Source organism: Boleophthalmus pectinirostris, unplaced genomic scaffold (assembly GCF_026225935.1).
Source record: "Boleophthalmus pectinirostris isolate CB_2022bp ecotype Guang Dong unplaced genomic scaffold, ASM2622593v1 HiC_scaffold_17, whole genome shotgun sequence".
NCBI lineage: Eukaryota > Metazoa > Chordata > Actinopteri > Gobiiformes > Gobiidae > Boleophthalmus > Boleophthalmus pectinirostris.
The window spans coordinates 35,874,861-35,895,440 of record NW_026571115.1 but is presented as its reverse complement, the minus strand read 5'-3'; the positions used below and the strand labels follow the sequence as shown (position 1 = coordinate 35,895,440).

General features: G+C 37.9%; 1 protein-coding gene across 1 annotated transcript in view; it reads left to right on the top strand.

Annotated features, from left to right (window-relative positions):
• The first annotated feature begins 5,112 nt into the window (after positions 1 to 5,112).
• Positions 5,113 to 20,580, top strand: part of LOC110158160 (oxysterol-binding protein-related protein 7-like) — a 57,500-nt gene continuing 42,032 nt past the window's right edge. The window contains exons 1-3 of the mRNA XM_055152756.1: positions 5,113 to 5,209; positions 6,755 to 6,828; positions 12,364 to 12,490. The gene's annotated coding sequence lies outside the window, so the exon portion shown is untranslated. The remainder of the gene's footprint in view (positions 5,210 to 6,754; positions 6,829 to 12,363; positions 12,491 to 20,580) is intronic.

Genomic DNA, 20,580 nt, shown 5'->3' with positions numbered 1-20,580 from the left:
TTAAACCAGGACTAAACCAGGACTTAACAGACTAAACTAAACTAAAACAAAACCAGGACTAAAACCAGGACTAAACTAGGACCAGGACTAAACCAGGAAAACGAAAAACAGGACTAAACCAGGACTAAACCAGGTCTAAAACAGGATTTAACAGGACTAAACCAGGTCTAAAACCAGGTCTAAAACCAGGTCTAAAACTAGGACTAAACCAGGACTAAACCAGGACTAAAACAGGACTAAACCAGGACTAAACCAGGACTAAACCAGGACTAAACCAGGACTAAACAGGACTAAACCAGGACTAAACCAGGACTAAAACTAGGACTAAACAGGACTAAAACCAGGACTAAACCAGGTCTAAACCAGGTCTAAAACCAGGTCTAAACCAGGACTAAACCAGGTCTAAACCAGTCTAAACCAGGACTAAAACCAGGTCTAAACTTAAACTAGGACTAAAACCAGGACTAAACCAGGACTAAAAAGGACTAAACCAGGACTTAAAACTAGGACTAAAACCATTTGTGGACGTTTTCTTCATTTTCTAATCAATAATATTTTTTATTTGTTCAGTAAACTGACTTTTATTTCTTTTATCAGACAAAACATCTTACGTTGATTTCTCCTTGCTTCTCCAGGACAAATCAAGTAATCAAAGTATTCAATTATTTACTCACTTTAATACCTTAATGATTCGTTACAACTACATTTTGGGGTATGTAATCTGTAATCTGTAGGGGATTACATTTTAAAGTCACCTTCCCAACACTGACATGTATGTCGTATGTTGTCTTTCTTTTCTGTTATTAAAAGTTTTAGAACAAGCGAACGTGTTTACCTGAAAAACACAGAACCAGATCAGTCCTTTGACACATCAAACCAGTGAATATAAGAAGTGTTTTTCTTATAATATGTATAATCCAAACATCAAACAGCTCCACAAAACACAGAAACACCCGAAACTGAATGTCGCGCTCACAGTGCGCATGCGCTGTGGATCCATGTTCTGGTGGTGTGCAGGTTTTAGCCCACAAACGAGTAACACAGTAAAGTCCGTGTCAATAACCAATTTGTTTTACTTTTTTTTAAAACAAAACAAGAAAATACTTAATGCATATTATTTTTAAGGAACGTTGAAGCTAAATATAACAACAAAAGGAATATTAGATTAAAAAAAACAAAAAAAAGCTTTATCGGAGACGTGGTTTACATGACTTTTTTATTTTTTCTTCGTAATTCACTCATGCGGACACTAACCAGTCCAGTTACTGTTCAGGATTTAACAGGAGTAAACCAGGTTAAACCAGGATTTAACAGACAACCAGTTTAACCAGGACTAAAACCAGGTCTAAACCAGGAATCTAAACCAGGACTAAACCAGGACTAAACCAGGACTAAAAACAGGATTTAACAGGACTAAACCAGGACTAAACCAGGTCTAAAAACCAGGTCTAAAAACCAGGTCTAAACTAGACTAAACCAGGACTAAAACCAGGTCTAAAACAGGATTTAACAGGACTAAACCAGGTCTAAACCAGTCTAAAACCAGGTCTAAACCAGGTCTAAAACCAGGATAAACTAGAAACCAGTAAACCAGGACTAAACCAGGACTAAACCAGGACTAAACAGGACTAAACAGGACTTAAACAGGACTAAACCAGGAAACTCTAAACACCAGGTCTAAACCAGGTCTAAACCAGGTCTAAAACCAGGTCTAAAACAGGACTAAAACAGGACTAAAACAGGATTTAACAGGACTAAACCAGGTCTAAAACCAGGTCTAAACCAGGTCTAAAACCAGGTCTAAAACCAGGTCTAAACGGTCTAAAAGGTCTAAACCGGACTAAACCAGTAAACTAAACCAGGACTAAACAGGATTAACAGGACTAAACAGGAGTAAACCAGGTCTAAAACCAGGTCTAAAATAGGTAAACCAGGACTAAACCAGGACTAAAAGGTAAAACAAGTCTAAACCAGGTCTAAAACCAGGTTTAAACTAGGTCTAAACCAGGACTAAACCAGGACTAAAACAGGATTTAACAGGACTAAACCATGTTGTGTGGACGTGTTTCTTCATTTTCTATCAATAATATTTTTTATTTGGTTCAGTAAAATCTGGACTTTTTATTTTCTTTTATCAGACAAAACATCTTACGTTATGATTTCCTCTTTTGCTTACAAACTCATTTTGGACAGTAAATCAGGGATTAATAATCAATGCACATTACAGTAGTTAAACAAAAACACCTGAAAATCACTCAGTCCACGAATGTCCGCGAAACACAGTGAATGTCACACGTGCGCATGCGCTGTAGGATCCATGTTCTGTGTGGTGTGTAGTGCTGACCTCTAGCGGCCAAACCGAGTATGACTACAGTAAAAGTCCGTCTAACTAACGCAATTAGTTTTACTTTTTTTAAAAACAAAACAACTGAAAATATTAATGCAAAATAATATATATTTTTAAGGGAACGTTTGAAGCTAAAATAAATGAAAAGGAATATTAGATAAAAAATAAAAAAAAAAATTAAAGCTTTATCAGAGACGTGTGTGTTTTAATGACTTTCTTTTTCTTTTCTTCGTAATTCCACTCATTGCCGGACACTAAACCAGGTCCAAACCAGGTCTAAAACAGGATTTAACAGGACTAAACCAGGTCCAAACCAGGTCTAAAACAGGATTTAACAGGACTAAACCAGGTCTAAACCAGGTCTAAAACCAGGTCTAAACTAGGACTAAACCAGGACTAAACCAGGACTAAAACAGGATTTAACAGGACTAAACCAGGTCTAAACCAGGTCTAAAACCAGGTCTAAACTAGGACTAAACCAGGACTAAACCAGGTCTAAAACAGGATTTAACAGGACTAAACCAGGTCTAAACCAGGTCTAAAACCAGGTCTAAAACCAGGTCTAAAACTAGGTTAAACAGGACTAAACCAGGACTAAAACAGATTTAACAGGACTAAACCAGACTAAACCAGGTCTAAAACCAGGTCTAAACCAGGTCTAAACTAGGACTAAACCAGTAAACCAGCTAAACCAGGACTAAAAGGTCTAAACCAGGTAAACCAGGTCTAAAACAGGTCTAAAACAGGACTAAACTAGGTCTAAACCAGGACTAAACCAGGACAACTAAACAGGATTTAACAGGAAAACCAGGAAACCTAAAACAGGATTTAACAGGACTAAACCAGTCTAAACCAGGTCTAAAACCAGGTCTAAACCAGGTCTAAACAGGTCTAAAACCAGGTCTAAAACCAGGTCTAAACTAAAACAGGACTAAAACAGGATTTAACAGGACTAAACCAGGTCTAAAACCAGGTCTAAAACCAGGTCTAAAACCAGGTCTAAACCAGGTCTAAAACCAGGTCTAAACTAGGTCTAAACCAGGACTAAACCAGGACTAAACCAGGACTAAAACCAGGACTAAACCAGGACTAAACCAGGACTAAAACAGGATTTAACAGGACTAAACCAGGAGTAAACCAGGTCTAAAACCAGGTCTAAATAGGTCCAAACCAGGGACTAAACCAGGTCTAAAACAGGATTTAACAGGACTAAACCAAGTCTAAACCAGGTCCAGGTCTAAAACCAGGTCTTCTAAACTAGGTCTAAACCAGGTCAAAACTAAACCAGGACTAAAACAGGATTTAACAGGACTAAATCCTGCTGTGTGGACGTGTTTCTTCTTCTTCTATCAATAATATTTTTAATTTGGTTCAGTAAAATCTGGACTTTTTATTTTCTTTTATCAGACAAAATATCTTACGTTATGATTTCCTCGTCTTTGCTTCTCTGCAGCAAACCAAGTAATCCAAAGTAATCAGATTACATTACTCACTTTAAGTAATTTAATGGATTACGTTACAAACTACATTTTGGTGTATGTAATCTGTAATCTGTAGGGGATTACATTTTAAAAGTCACCTTCCCAACACTGCACATGTAGTCGTATGTTGTTTCCTAAGTTATAAAAGTTTTAGAATCAGAGGAAACGTGTTTACCTGAAAATCACAGAACCAGAGTCAGTCCACGTTCACCACATCAAACCAGTGAAGTATAAGAAGTGTTTTTGTTTATAATATATATAAATCCAAACATAAAACAGCTCCACAGAAACACAGGAAACAACCGAACTGAATGTCCGCGCCGTCACACGTGCGCATGCGCTGTAGGATCCATGTTCTGTGTGGTGTGTAGTGCTGACCTCTAGCGGCCAAACCGAGTATGACTACAGTAAAAGTCCGTCTAACTAACGCAATTAGTTTTACGTTTTTTTAAAAAACAAAACAACTGAAAATATTAATGCAAAATAATATATATTTTTAAGGGAACGTTTGAAGCTAAAATAAATGAAAAGGAATATTAGATAAAAAAATAAAAAAATAAAAAAATTAAAGCTTTATCAGAGACGTGTGTGTTTTAATGACGACCTCTGGTGGACAGACCGGGCATCACATTTAACACCACAGTACAAAATACATTTGATCTTCCAACGTTATTATTATTATTATTATTATTATTATTATTATTATTATTATTATTATTATTTCTTTTTTTTTATTTCACCGTTTAAATTAGTAAAAAAAAAAAAAAAAAAGTACGTTTATATTTATGTTTATATTTATTACACACATCTTTATTATTAACTTCATACACATGTTTCTTTGTTGTCAAAAAAAGGGCATCTGTTACAGTTTTGTGGAAGCATTTAAAAATAAAGGAATAGAGGTATAATTAATAATATTATATAAATAAATAATTTCCTTAGAATTGTTTAATAAACAAATTTATACAAAGTATGAAAACAATGTTTTCAATCAGGTCCGTCCAATTTGTATTCTACATTTTAGTGAGAATGTTTTATTAACAAATTAGATGTTTGCTGTTTGGATCGGAACTATTTTACTAGTTTTCTACAATCATAAATTATCTTACATCATTTCCCTTAATATAAATATTTTTCGTATGAAAGGGTAAAAACAAACATTTAAATTTATAAATCTTTCTAACAGTGAGTCCAAAGTATAAAGTCAGGACCAAAAAATTTACCAAAATGATTTTATTTCAAAATTCCAAAATGTGGGCGGTCACCTGGGCTCCCATGATGCACCTGTGGCGAGCACGAGCACGAGCACGAGCAGCAGCGGCGGCACGCGCTCCTCCAGCAGCAGGTGTCCTCGTGCGACGGCGCCACGAGCTCCGCACAGGTACAGCGCGTGCAGCTAAAACTACACGGAAAATACAAAAATACTCGAAATTTCTGCTTTTACGGGTATTTTATTTATTTATTTGTGTTTTTATTTATATGAAGTCACGGGGAAAACGACGGTGAATTTAATATTAAGCGGTTGTCAAATAATAATAGTAAGAAAAACGTTGAAATATCAGTATGACGCCGATGCTTTTTACTGGACCAATGTTTGAATATTTTTCTTTTAGTTCCCATCATTTTCTTCATGTTTTGTCTTGTTATTCTGGGCTAAATCCAGTCATTATTGTTAGTTTTTTTTTCTTAGGGTTTTGGCTAAATTTTTCAGTCGGATATATATATATATTTATTATTTTTTATTTGGACAAGTTCCAGTCTCTTTGAATATATCTGCTTAATTTTAACACGTTCAGCTTCTGTTACGACTAATTTATTTTAATACACTTAAATACAGAGGAGGCAGAAACTACTGGTATGAACAGAAGAGTGCAGTAGTAGTAGTTGGAGTAGTCTAGTTGTACTAGTAGTTGTAGTTGTACTAGCAGATGTAGTAGTAGTAGTTGGAGTTGTTGTTGATGCAGTTGTAGTAGTAGTTGTTGCAATAGTAGTAGTATTTGTAGTTGTTGCTGTAGTAGTAGTAGTAGTAGTAGTTGTTGCAGTAGTAGTTGCAGTAGTTGTAGTTGGAGTAGTAGTTGTACTAGTAGTAGTTCGAGTAGTATTAGTATAGTAGTAATATTTGTAGTTGTTGCAGTAGTAGTTGTAGTAAAAGTTGTTGTAGTAGTTGTAGTTGTAGTAGTAGTAGTAGTAGTAGTATTTGTTGTTGCAGTAGTAGTTTTTGTAGTAGTAGTTGTTATTGTAGTACTTGTACTAGAAGTTGTAGTAGTAGTAGTAGTAGTAGTAGTTGTAGTAGTAGTAGTAGTAGTAGTAGTAGTAGTAGTAGTTGCAGTAGTTGTAGTTGGAGTAGTAGTTGTACTAGTAGTAGTTGTACTAGTAGTAGTTGTTCGAGTAGTATTAGTATAGTAGTAATATTTGTAGTTGTTGCAGTAGTAGTTGTAGTAAAAGTTGTTGTAGTACTTGTAGTTGTTGCAGTTGTAGTAGTAGTAGTAGTAGTAGTAGTAGTAGTAGTAGTAGTTTTTGTAGTAGTTGTTATTGTAGTACTTGTACTAGAAGTTGTAGTAGTAGTAGTAGTTTAAAGGTAATTGTTAATATTTAATCCAAATGTCAGTTTAATGTTTTGTTGTTTCCAATTTTCTTTTTCTCCAAGATGACAAATTTTCATTTTGATTTGAAATTTCATTTTGATTTAAAATTTTCATTTTTACATAACGTCAAGTATTTCAATCATGTGAGAAGTTACAAGTGGGAAAAGGAGCTGTTCTTCAAAATAAAACAGACCTCAAGCACAACTTTTCCTTTTATCCTCACTGATTTTATATTTTATTATTATTTCTTCATTTATGTTTCGTCATGAATAAAGAAAAAGCTGATGTAGGTGATGATGTCATTTAATATCTTTGCAAATTTTGTCTTTATTCTCGTGCAGTGTGTCCTGTTGGAAAAGCTGAAGTGCCGATCACAAACGCAGAGCTCGGCAGATGATCCGTGCTGCACTTCACGGTACGTCAACACAAAATACAAATACACACGCAAAAAGAAAATAAACCAGGTCAAATAAATCTGCAATCTGAGAGTTAAAAGACAAAATCCACCACAGAATTCTGACCTGTCGTCCTCCTTTTGGTATTTAAAAGTAAAAAAGAAAATGAGACAAGATGAGATTTTAACACAATTCCTAACACATAATACATTTCACAATTCAGTTTCCAGTTTGGGCTCACAATTATTTTATTTTTTTTTTGTTGTCTGATCCAAATGTAAACAGTTGGAAAAAAAAAATCACATGAGATCATCTCCCATCCCTACAGGTTGGGCTGCTTATTTTACTAAAACACAGTTAAGATCATTATATTTAAATTTTTTACGAAAACATTTACACTCGTTTTCCCAGTTCTGACATTTTTTTAGGCTTAAAATTTGTCTTCTGAGCTGGAACATGGATGGATGGTTGGATGGATGTCGTGACATCACATTAGGGTCAGGTTGTAGTCGAGACCAAGACCAGTCCGAGACCACTGGGTCCTCTGACCCTGACCTCTGAGGGTCGAGACCGAGACGAGACCAAGACTTTTAAAAGTCAAGACCGAGACAATCTTTAACTTTCGACATTTATTTGTATTTTACAGTTATTTTGGCACATTTATATCAATGTTTTATATAAATCTGTCTCCATTTTATCACTTGTCGAGTATCAGACCTCGAGACCGAGACAAGACCTCGTCTAAGCACCTTCAAGATCGAGACAAGACAGGGTCCAAATGCGGTCAAGTCCGAGACGAAGACCGAGTCAGAACCGCGTTCGAATCCGAGACGAGACGAAAAAGTTTCTTAGATGTAAATTGTGCCAAACTTTTGGATAGAATTCTCCCAGTTTTTTTTTTTTCTTTTCTACACACGGAAAAGAAGTTCACACTACACTTTCTGCACAACATTTTTTGACTCTTCTTCACAAATTTTAATATTTACAATTGTTATAATCCCACCAAATGAAGTCAAAGAATCATCCAAATCTGTCCTACGCACTTTAAACTCATTTGTTCAAAACTTTAGTCTTTATATAAATACATGTTACCTCGTACTTGTTTCTGTCTAGGTTTTTGTTTTACTTGAGCTCCCCCTGCTGGTGTCGTCCTGCGAGTGCAGTTTGGCTCAGATACACACAGATCTGGCCTGTGTCTTTTTTCTTCTTTCCTCTGGGGTTTTCTTTTGGACACCGCTCCACATGACTCATTTGACTGACAGCTGAAAAACACAGGTGGAAGCGAGGAAAGAGAAACGAGGGCATGGAATATTTTTGAGAGCTTTGGCCACGCCCCCTGTTCATGTCGACGACGATGATCAGAATCCAGAGCTGCCAAAGACCGATAAGCTCTGGGGCGATATGTAGGTCAGATTTTGAGTATTGCGCTGGAGATTTAAGTAAAGTAAGTCTTTATTTATAAGATAAGATAATCCTTTATTGTCTCCCATGGGAGAAATTTGTCTTGGGACAGGGGGTCACATGCTTTATCAAAAAACAGGACAACACAAAGCAGCACATAAACAAACACCATAAAACAAAGTAAATATGAGACCAGTATGACCACGAGTGATGCACCAACACGACCCTTCAAATTATCCTTAACAGGCAAACCTTTGTATTTTTCTGTTCTATTAATTATTGCACATTCCCTAAGCCTTTTATAATTATTATTTATTTATTTATGTCGGTCACAGGTATATTTTGACATTAATTCATAAACAGTCATATTTAACATATACAGACCGAAAAGGTGCAGGCTGAAGCTTAAGCTTATTCTGCCTTTACCCTTTATTCCTTTGTCAGAGCTTCAGCTTGACACCAGTTCATCTTCATAAATACAGCAGGAAGAAACAAACTAATCAGTAACAGAACAACAAAGTTCTACAGCACAAACTAAGTCTCATATTTCATGTATCTGTCCAGAGTTAAACATTTAAACTTCTTTATGAAGTGAAAGAAAGTGGTGCACAATTTTAGGTTTTCTGTCCAGTTGTTCCAGAGCTCCACCCCTTTAACAGATTTACAAAATTTCATAATGTTTGTTCTGATTTTCTTTTTTAATAAACATGGTCGTGCCTCTGAGCTCGTATCGGCTCTTTCGGATTTTGAACATGTTCTGTAACGATTTCGACAGGAGATTGTTGTTTACTTTGAACATGATTTTAAGAGTGTAAAGGTCGACTAAATCATAAATTTCAGCGTTTGAAGGTTTATAAATAATGCATTGGTTGGTTCGGATCGGTTTGTCTCTTTTGACGGGACTCGGACTCGGTCTCGTCTCAGTTTTGTAGGAGCTCGGACTCGGTCTCGTCTCAGTTTTGACGGGACTCGGACTCGGTCTCGTCTCGGTTTTGAAGGAGCTCGGACTTTGAGTGATCATATTTCATTACGGCTGTTGCTGTTGCCAATAATCTTCTTACTTTACCTTCTTACTTCTATGTGGCTGAAGTTTGCCTGATAAAAGTGCACAAAACATCTGTATTTGTCACGTCGTGCGTTTGGTAAATGTGCAGAGACTAAATCCCACTGAAAAAAAACAGTAAGAGAATATAACTCCAGTTATGAACTGGATAAAAACAGATTTAAAAATCCTACTCACTTTATTCAGTTCTGTGTAAAGTGCCAGTGGAATTTCTCTTAAAGACGGAGCCGTACTGTTTGCTTCTTATTTTATGCCTTTATGAACATTAATCAGATAAAATAGAGATAAATTTATTTAAAAAAAAACAAAAAACATTGTTATAAATAACGTAAAATACAAATAAATATAGAAAATTACAAACATGGTCTTGATTTGGTCTCGATGGGCCGAGGTCTTGGTCTTGTCCTGGTCTCGGACTGGTCTTGGTCTCGACAACACTACTAAAAGGAGCTGTTAAATTGTAGACAAACTAATAATTAAAGGTTATACAAATAAATAATGTGCGAATGAAACAAAACGCAACTCAGGTTTGTTTCTGAGGAGGTAACAACATTAGACCATAGATCAGGAAAAAGCCTAATCTGGGACCTTTAAATCTTGGTTGAGGTTTTAGTATCAGACAAATGTGAAATCGAGCAAGGTTACTGGGTCACAGTTTCAGATATTAATCATGTAACTCTAGACAATCTGCAAAAAATAGTGCCAAATACCGGCCTCTGCTCCATCAGGAAGCAACCAGCACAAGAAGATCTAAGTCAACTTATTCCTCACAATCGGGAATAGTCGGAAAAACAAGTGTCTTTTCTAGAGCTTTTGGAGTCTTGATCAGATCTCAAACCCCATTTCCGACTCTGCGAAAGTGCCGTGTGTTTCTCCTAAGTCCCGTGTTTGTTGTCGCGCGCTGTTCGGCGAGACCGGTCGGGCCGCATACCGTTCATAACTCCACGAAGCATCTCCCCGACGTGACTAAGCCCCGACGTCACGCTTCCAGAACGATCCGCACACGCCAACCTCCGCGTCCTTTTGTCTCCTTCACAAACGCTCGACGTGAAGTACATGCGACTGGACGCCGGGTTATGTAAAGTTTGAGTAAAGGCCGGTTTTGTAAGTGTGGTTACATAAGTACTCCAGTAAATTACTCACGCAGGTTATTGTCCTGCTCAGGTTTCTACACACCCGTTTAGAAAAGGGTCACTGTGTCGGTGCCGTCTTTTTACAACATTTTTAAACTTTTCTTTGACTTTTTCATGACCTAAAGTGAATTTTCCATGATTTTACGGCACCTACATGTGTAGAATTTATCTGACTTCTAGAGCTAAATATGATAAATGTGAAATGTTAACTCTTTCCACTCACTTTAAGGTTTGGTTTTATAGTTTTTTTAACATTCAAAATCCTGTCAGTGCATTTATTGTCGTTTCTTTTAAACAAACGGCGCAGACGTTCGGAAATACTCACAATATTCTAATGAGAACTTAACAGAACACTGCAGTTGCGTGAAAGAGATACTAAAATTCCATGACTTTTCCAAAACTTTCATTGAATTTGCATGACTTTTCCAGGCTTGGACAATTATGTTTTCAGTTCCTATGGCTTTTTCCAGGATTTCCTTGACCATGGGAACACTGCATAAAAAACTTAAATTGTACCATGAGATTTTGTAGAGAATTTTATTGGACTTGTGTGTTTCCTCGCACTAGACTGAGTGACAGAAGCAGAGACTTGGGGACTTGGAAGTCACGACTTACTCGAGTCAGACTTGAGTCACTATTTTTAGGATTTGAGTCGTGACTTGATAAAATGGACTCAGACTTGGGACTCGACTTGATCTTGAAGGTCAGCGACTTGAGACTTGGCTTGGATTTGAACTCAGTGACTTGAAAAGACTTGAGGCTTCTATAAAAAATGTTTGTTTTTTTTTAGAAAATACTTTCCTTTTTACAGCTCGTACTCTCACTTCTGTTACTTTGGATAAAACTGAAGTGATACAGTATCCTTAAAAGTACTGCAGTAATATAAAGTACAAAGTAGTAAAACAGAGGGAACTACAGAGAAGATGATCCTTCCATTTAAGTACAGACTATGTGACAAAATAATTTATTAAGCTCTTTTAAATCTGAATTCTTTTTATTCTGACCGTAATGATTCACTCTAAGATCTTATCTACATATTTAAAAAGGAAAAAAAATGCATTTCTACAACTCTTTTATAAATACTCATATAAATATACCACTTTTTAAAGAACAATTTAGCTTAAAAATCATGTAAATTGCCAAATCTAAACTTGTATTTGATGCTTTGGTTTAAAGACATGAAATGACTCTGCTGGGACTTGACTTGGATTTACGGGTCAGTGACTCGAAACTCGACTTGAATTTGTCTTTCTCTTTGACGGGGGACTTGACTTGGACTTGAGACTTTCCTGAGACTTGCGCAACACTAAGATGTTTCCTTCTTTGGACAGTTGTTAGGTTTATCTAAACATTAAAAACAAGAAGAAAGACAAGAGATTAATTCAGTTTTACTCGCAAGGAGAACGGGCAGAGAGTGGGCATCAAACCAACAGTCTCCACACGTTCTGATGACTCAAGGCCGTTCTCCTCTTTTTATTTCATTAGGAGGCCCTAGTTACAGAATGATAATTCTCAAGGGGAAGGGGAAACAGCAAAGACATAATAAGAAACTGGTGCAGCTAAGCATAGTACAAACACATAAAACATGATTAACAATCAGGAGGTGCCTTAGGTCAGACACCATCATAACTCTTGCATGTGTGACAGTGGGAGTTGGCTTCATGTGAGGAATCATCTCGAGGTTCACTAGAGCGATAGGTCACTGCACACAGTTGTCAAACACACAGAGGTTATTCATTCAAGTGATTGGTACATTATAAATCAAAGAATTGTAGTACATAAATGGTTAACTCATAGGCCTAGAATATCACACAAGTATTTAGCAAATATGGGATAATAAAATTATTCTGACAACAGTAGATTTGGTTGTATAGGCACACAAACACTCACCTCTGCTGTTCACATGTTTGAGCACAATCTGCATTTGCATCTGTTCTAATTCGCTCTGTTCTGTTCAGTCCGTTCAGGTGCTTTGTCCGGAGGAAGAGGAGCAGGGGGAGAGCAGAGTCCAGAGAAACCAGGGCAGGGCTGGAGACGTGAGGCTGGACTGATACTCACAACGACCCGACACTTGTACCGAAACCTGTGAGTAACTGTACACATACTAACGGCTACGTTCAGTCTGCAGCCTGAAGTGACCCAAAACAGATTTTTTTTGTTGTTGTCATTCACATTTCCAATTAAATGCGACTTCTTTGTGATCTCCAGTGTGAACTTTAACGCCCCAAAAGTGTCCTGCATGTGCATTGAAGGACACGACGACGTGACACACAGCAAACGTGCTCAGTGTTTACAGAAGTCGCCTGAACTCTGGGCTTGTCTCACAAAATTCGGTCCAGGTGTTGATAAAATGGGCAGGTCACACGTCCACGGCCGCTTCGTTTGTTTGAGTCTTTATCCTCCTCGTATTTGACTTGCAGGTTCTTTATTTTTCGTTGACACTGGAGCCAGGACCGTCTGTAGTTGTGCTCTTTGGCGTTCATTTTAGAAAGTGCCCCCCCAAATATTAATAAAATCTCTAACCTCGTTTTCCCTCCATTGACGAGACTCTGAGCCTGACGTGTAGATGGATGAATGCACCTTGACCGTTCAAAAGATCAGATATGTATCGGTTTCAGGAGCACATATCCAAGTGTCCTGGGTCACATTGGAAAAAAATCGGATCTGTGTCGTTCAGACTGACATTAAAAGATCAGACACAGGAGCATAGGGGCCAAAAAATCAGATTTGGGTCACTTCAGGCTGCAGTCTGAACGTAGCCTTGGACAGCTAGAGTCTTAACCTGTAGATCAGGGGTGTCAAACTCATTTTGGTCCAGGGGCCGTATCCAACTGACTTTGATCCCAAAGGGGCCGGATCAGAAAACTCATGTCATATAAACCCCAAAAATAACAATAAGTTCAAATATTTGTGCAGAGAAACACAAATATATTATCTTTTTTAATTGATGAACTCTTTCTTTTACAAAATATTATAATATGATGAACAACCTGAAACTTTAAGAAAAATATCATTTCAACACAAAGTTTTAACATGAACTCGTTTTACATTAACTTGTATAAATAGGAATAAGTCAATTTTTCTTGGAAAATCCTGCACTCGGCTCCACTTTTCTCATGTTGGACATTTTTCTGATGAGGGTGTCACGGTCAACAGTCAAAACGATCGTCCTTTAAGAGCGTTTGGAAAGAGACAAGTCTTCATTTGTGCTGCTCTGGTGGGAGGGGCCACGTACAGAGACGCTGGAGACGCTGCTGTGATAAACACCACAGAAAATTAACAAGATTTTAATAGAAAATAGAATTAAAATATTTTAGTAGAAAATCAGCCAAGGGCCAGATTAAAGGTCTTGGAGGGCCGGATCTGGCGCCCGGGCCGTATGTTTGACACCTGTGCTGTAGATAGTCTACGTTCAGACTGCGATCTGAAGTGACCCAAATCAGATTTTTTGGCTCCTGTCTGAAATACACAGATCTGATTTTCAGCCTCAGAGTCTCGTCAATGGAGGGAAAGCGAGGTTAGAGAGTTGATTAATATTTGGGGGGATCACTGTATTCAGGAAAAATTGAAGGAGTCTTATCTAAACCGGGCGCTTTCTGAAATAATTGCCAAAGAAATGTCCGAGCGAGACTACAGACGGTCCTGACTCCAACGTCAAAGAAAAATAAAGAACCTGCAAGACAAATACAAGGAGGATAAAGACTCAAACAAACGTAGCGGACGTGGACGTGCAACCTGTACATTTTACCAAAAACTGGACCAGATTTTGGAAGACAAGCCCAGCGTTTAGGCGACGTCCGTAAACACTGAGCACGCTCGCTTTGTGTGACGTCGTCATGTCCTTTAATGCTCATGTGGGACACTTCTGGGGCGTTTAAAGTTCACACTGGAGATCACATACAAGTCGCGTTTAATTGGAAATGAGCATTAAGCCCTGCAGTCTGAACGTAGTCTTGGATATGTGCTCTTAAAACCGATACATATCTGATCTTTTGACACGCGACTTCAGTCTGAACGGTCAGGTCACGTTCATCCCACCTACACGTCATCAACAAGCCACAAACGTCACTATTCTGCGCTTAAGTAGGTGGACAAATGTTCACAAATGTTCTCGTCACACGTTCCTTTTTCTACGGACGTTGCTGCCGCTGTCCCACAAAACGCCACGGCCAAAAACCTCATCCTTCTCCTTCTTGTGGGTTTTTTCGGAAGGTTCAATGCGTGTCCTAAAAAGAAGCACAGGAGATGGAGAATCCGAGAAAACAGGCCACTTTATTTCGTCATTTTCCATTGAGAGGGATTCAAGTTGATTACCAAGTACAACTGCCACCCCGGAACGACGCCTCTGACCAACTCAAACTCAGGGGTAGCTTTATACTACATCTTGACAAAACATTAACTTGTTGATTTAGCATATACAGCAAGAAAATGAACAATACTGCTGACCCAGTGCACCTTATCATGGGTGGGAACATGCCACGGGGACCACATATGTCAGTTTTTCTGCTTCGTGGCATCTCAAAGTCCAGAAAAACATGTTCTTTATGGCACTCAAAGTACAGAAAAAACATGTTATGTAGACCTATAGATAGTCATACGTGTTTTCCACCCTGTTGTCATTCCAAAGTCCATAATATTAGGTGAATTAGCATGACCACCACATAATTTCCCACATTCTCAATCTCCTCCTTAAAACAAATTATCTGTACATGTTCTGGCTCCGACACGAGAGCAACTTTAAAATCTCCAGGTGCTCGATGCTCACGTCCATGTTTAAGCGACTTCAGACACTTTTGGGGTTTTTAAAGTTCACACTGAAGATCACACACAAGTCGCATTTAATTGGAAACGTGAACGACCTCGCAAAAACAATCCGAGTTGAGCGTTAGGCCCTGCAGTCTGAGCACGTCGCCGAATACTGCAGTGCCTGACCTCGTTGCTCCTGTCAGTCAAAGCGGCGTTGGAACGTTTTAAGGAAGATTTTATCTTTTCTTTCTGCTCTTTAGTTCTGATGTTTGTATGTAGAGCAGCGAGCAGGTTTGGGGAGAGGTGAATTTTCAAAACAACAGCGCACTGAAAAGAGGATTATAAAGCTTACGCCAACGTGCCTGAACCAGTCGAAATGCACAAAGCGTTTCAAATGACTTTGCACTTATTATGCTCTACTCACTGTGAGCCTATTTATTCACCTGACTTGATTGTCCACATGAATAAATCTTCTCTCATAATGATTATAGCACAGGGTCTCCAAACTTTTTCCTTTGTTGAGCTACCTTTACAAAACAAAAATGCCAGAGAGCTACTAGTTTTAGCTGTTAGAAGAAATTTAGTATATAAAAGAGCCACAGCGAGCCTTAAATACATTTACATTAGGGTGAGCAGACGTCCCTGTTTACCCAGGACAGTCCCAGTTTTGAGCCCTGTGCCCCCTGTCCCTGCAGATTTATCCAAAAGCTGTGATTTGTCTCTGTTTTATACAAGAAATGCCCCGGGTCCCTATGCTGGACTTATTTAATGCCTGCCAACAGTGAAGAGCGACATAAACTCATTTGTTTAGGTAAAATACAGAAAATCAGCTTAAAAAAAATGTAACTAATCATGAATGAGCTGAGTGCAGAAAAGTTTCCTTAACTTTTTCCCCCCTGGACGCCGACTAGGAACAACTCATACATGTGTTACTAGGGCATAAAAGAAAACAGACTTCCACGAGTGATTATAAATGATTTTTACACTCATGAACTTAATTGTAACACAGACATATTTGTATCTCTGGAAACCTTAGACTCTGAACTCTTCATTTATGGATGTTTAAATGTGATTCAACTCATTTATAGGTGTATAACAGCTCACTGAAAATGAGAGTTTACCTGGTCAGGTGCAAACTCGAAAACAAAAAACTACATTCAGCATCTGATATCTGCATGTTCTGAAAACTATATTCATAAAAAAATTAAAAAGATATACTTTGTCAAAGTATTTAAACAGATTTCATATCACCAGATACAGTACAGCCAAGTGTTCACCTGTTTTTACCTGTTGTTCACCTGTGTGCACCTAATTCATTTTTTTCCATTTAACTTATTCAACTTATTTTATTTTTCAGCTTATTATAATATAATAATATAATAATAAAACTCTTCCCCGTCAGTGTGTGTCCAGTATTTGTCATCTTGGTTTACTTTCTCATGTGCAGAGCTCCACATAAGTGTTTTTTTCTGTAGTGATTCTGTTATACATCGCATCTTGGAAAAAAAAAGACTGAAATATTTTTAAAGGACTGGCCTGGGCAACATCCAGATTTCAGGGCAATTTTGGTTCATAATCGAGTATAAAGCTCAGATAGTTTGTTGGGACATCGCAGGACTCCACACAGACGCATCAGCGGCATCTCACCTTCTCCCCGAAAGTCCGTCGCTGTCGCTGTTTTCCACTTTATAATCAACTTCAACATCATCACTTTGAAATCTATAAAAGTCACTTTCTCTAAACTTATCCATAAAATACGTCCGCTCCTCATTATTTCTAAAACTGTGCGCCGCAGCGCCGCGATCTTTCCATTGCACGTGTTTCGTGTTGTGTTTTTTCCGGAAGCTACAATCGTCACTATTTCGATTAACTTCGGAAAAAATCGGTGAAAACATATCCTTGAATCCTATTGGTCAGTCTAGTGTGGGTTGTAGTGGCCCCACCGATCACAGTCTCTGTTTAAATGTGAAACCCCGAGCCATTTCTAAAGGTCGTCAAATCTCGTCTTTAGTGATACGGCGGAGGTGTCGAAAGTCGTCATTAAGGAAACGGGGGTCGTCAAATGTCGTCTTCATGGGGGAAAGAGTTAAAGGGCCCATCTCATGCAAAATCAACTTTTCAGAGCTAAGAGGGATGTGTGGGCCTTGGATTTGTTGCCCAAGTGTTTTTAAGATTAATTTGACTTTTTTTTGTTGGTTTTTTTTAAACAAATTGCAGTGTATTTCTGCCAGCCTCCCACGTGACGACGAACTAAAGCTGCTACAACGATGATACGGCAGATACGCCTATGACGCGTTTGATGTAGCAGAAAATGCTTAACGCTCCACCGCTCTTCAGGCGCAGAGCTCCACTGATGAGGCGCTCTGACGAAAGAGAAAACAGACCATATCCAGTTTTTCTACGAGGAATAATGCCCTCACTAGATCTGAAATTAACAAAGTCATTCAGCGGAGGGGGAGCCGAGCCATGTTTAATCTTGTACGTTAGACAGATATTTTTAAATTTAATAAGATTATCCCCGAGACATATCAATCGTTTTGGATGAATTTGCTTGGACAGGAGACACGGGGCTCAAAACTGAGACTGTCCTGGGTAAACGGGGACGTCCGGTCACCTGAATAATTATTAATTATCTAACCTGCCGAGCTGCTTCCACACCAGAGCCTAAATGAGCTCATCGTGTATAAATGACACGGCGCAGCTTTAGTAGTTGAAAGCAGAATTAAATACTCTTCGATGACACGGTGACACTGGAATCTGGAATCACCCTGAGTGTCAGATTGAGTAATCCTTCTGATCGCCTAAAGAATGTCGTATAAATGATGAGCAGCCAAACCCTGGACAGGTCTGAGCTGTTGGACGTCAGACTTCTGGTGACTGGGAACCGAACGTCCTGGAGACTCTGTTGTCATAGCTACAAAATCTGCTTTTTGATAAACCGTTTTTGACTTATTTTTTTGGAAAATCACGTGCAGTTGTCAGAAATCGTTTGTTGGTTTGTCCTGAGAGAAAATTAAACATCTGAAGGGGTTAATTTTGGGGGATTTTGAGTCTTACTTCAATGTATTTGACCCTTGAATGGATAAAACGTGGGCTATAGATGTTTTAAAGCTGATGATAACGTGAAATATTAAATTAGAAATGGAACAGTCCAACGTGGTTTATAAGAGATAATCACAGCTTTATACAAGAGGTCAGACGAAGACTGTGAGATGATTGACAGGAGATAAGGTTATCCAATCTGGAGTATAAAATATTTAGTGTGTAATGACATTTAAACCATGATAGAATAAGAAACTTTACAATACAACTCGTGTACAGTTTATATGTGAAGTGTTTTAGTTCATTTGGTTCAATAATTTACAGCTCAGAAGTTTTATTCAGTGAAAATAGAGTTGGCAAAAGAACAGAGTTTCTTAGGCTGTTTTATATTTTATAATAAACCAGTCCACTCTTAATATAGACTGTAGTGGATCAGACTTTTCCTATTTGATGATAAGTTGATGATTTTATTTTCTTTTCCTCCTGAGTCTCGCTGCGTTCACACAGACTCGTGTGTCAGTGCTGCGAGAGACGGACAGCAGCTCCTCCCACACTGACCTGCTTTTTTTTTTTTTTTTTACACATACTGAGCTCTAACATCCTCTTTATGAACACTCAAACTACGTTATATTACATAGAAATACCTCAACAGACCATTTTCTGAGTAAAACTTATGAGACCGAGTCTGAGAAAAAGATATATCACAAGTCACGTTGTGCAAATGCATCTGATTAAAATCGATGTGAAACCAAAAGCGATTCTAAGGTATTTTAAAGTTTAATATCGGTCCTTCTTGGGTCTGTCGACGTAAAATAAAAAGTGAGTGAAAGATCAAACCCTCCTCTGTTAGAATATTTCAGCTGTAACTCCCTGATGGAGCTGTTTTCTGCCAGCCTGATTCATCGGACTGTTTCACTTTGTAGAAACCGTGTGACCTCGCAGCGTTAGGATTCGTTCGCTCGACAGTAGGCGGGTACTTTTTTTATTGAACCAATCACTGCTTTTTGATCGTGACGTTTGTAATGCACCAAATCCCGTAGGAAGAAGGACAATAATGTCTTTTCCCTTGATAAAATTCACCAAACATTCTCTTTGTTCCGGCTTTAAATCCTCAATCTCAGAATATCTCTTCGCTGATTGGCTGGTGCCCGAACTCGCACTTCTGGGGTTTTTTTGCGAATCGTCTAGTGTTTTCTGATTCCTGATCTAGTCTCTGGAGAGAAATGAAATTGAGCGAAGGAACTAGGTGGAGCCAGACTGTCTAGTTTTCTGCTGCATCTGAGGAGGACGCCACGATAAATGTTTCTGTTTCGGACCAAAATAAATGACAACACGACACGCGCATATATCGAATCGTGTCACCAGTATCGAATGATTTTATATTATTTTGAATATTGTTGCATCCTGAATTAGGGCTGGGCGATATGGAGCAAGAAATATATCTCGATATATTTTGCTATATCTCGATATACGATATATATCTCGATATGTGTACAGGAAAAATAACTCCCCCAAAACTCCTGCAAGAACAAATCTGACAAATTCAACAATGTGTTTTTTATTAAAGTGCAAGAGGTCGGCAGTTCATGTAGGAACAAAAAGCTTCTGCCACATTTAAGATTATAAAAAATCCCTAATTACATAAATAATTTAACTGTAAAATAAAAGAAATAAAACGTATTGCTTCCTTTTCATTCATAAATAAAACAACTCAAGCTCGTCTTTGCATTAACTCTGTTACCTTGAGCTCCTTTAGCAGAAGAAGATCAGGATGTTCCTTATTTTAACAGATCCATGTTCCTCACCGGCGTAAGAAGCTCTGAGGTTTAATCCCACAATCCACTGAAACACTTTTGTACAAGTGACACTGCAGCAGATTATTCATTAAAATCTTCTAAATAAACTTTACTTTACTAAACTTTACAACATATAAACTTAAAGACTCTAGAGCCAAATCAGCCCGTTTGACATCATCGTGTTTTTAATGCAGTTTTGCCACATGTGTTTACTAGGGCTGAGTATCATTAAGAATTTGCCGATACGATGCATACCTCGATTCATAGGCCACGATACGATACCATATATACTTTCGATTTGATATGATATATTTCCAATTGATTCGATACGATTCAATAAATTATTTCTAAATAATGGCTGTGATACTGAAAGTGTTTGTTAAACCACTTCTTGTGCAAAGTTGATATAAAACACGCCCACTTTGATCAAATGTGTCGCTTAAACGAGTTTCCTTCCTCTAAACAAGTGACAAAACTGTAGCTGTAACAAAATAATTTAGTAAAATATACAAAAAATACTGTTGGAGATACATCGATACAGCAGCCCACAATATTGATACTGTATCATCACATTAAACGATACAATATATC